The sequence below is a fragment of the Haliaeetus leucocephalus genome, unplaced genomic scaffold (genome assembly GCF_000737465.1).
Source record: "Haliaeetus leucocephalus isolate CR32 unplaced genomic scaffold, Haliaeetus_leucocephalus-4.0 Scaffold395, whole genome shotgun sequence".
In the NCBI taxonomy this organism is placed as follows: domain Eukaryota; kingdom Metazoa; phylum Chordata; class Aves; order Accipitriformes; family Accipitridae; genus Haliaeetus; species Haliaeetus leucocephalus.
In genome coordinates, this window is record NW_010972831.1 from 8357878 (window position 1) to 8358200 (window position 323).

General features: G+C 81.7%; 1 protein-coding gene across 1 annotated transcript in view; it reads right to left on the minus strand.

The window, feature by feature from the left end:
- AKAP1 (A kinase (PRKA) anchor protein 1) overlaps window positions 1-308 on the minus strand; it is a 25558-nt gene extending 25250 nt beyond the window's left edge. The window contains exon 1 of the mRNA XM_010573834.1: window positions 248-308. The gene's annotated coding sequence lies outside the window, so the exon portion shown is untranslated. The remainder of the gene's footprint in view (window positions 1-247) is intronic.
- Between the last annotated feature and the right edge of the window lie 15 nt (window positions 309-323).

The following is a 323-nucleotide window of genomic DNA, read 5'->3' on the forward strand; positions in this document are numbered from 1 at the left end:
CCGAGCGCGGCGGCGCTGACCTTGGGCGCAACCGGGCTGTGCGGGACCGCTCGCCGCCGCGGCCTAACGAGAGCAGCCGGCGGGGAGAACCGGGGCGGCCAGCACCACCACCCCCCGGCTCCCCGCTCGGGACCGGACCGGGAGCGGCGGGCCCCACGCCGAGGGGAGCCGGCCGGCTGACAGACCGGGGCAGCGGGCCCCGCCGCTCCCCCGGAGGGCCGGACGACGGCCCCGCGGCGGTACTTACGGGGGGTCCGGAGCAGGTTCCCGGGTGCCGGTGCCGGTCCCGCCCGCCGCCCCGCCAAGCCCACGTGCAGCCCGGC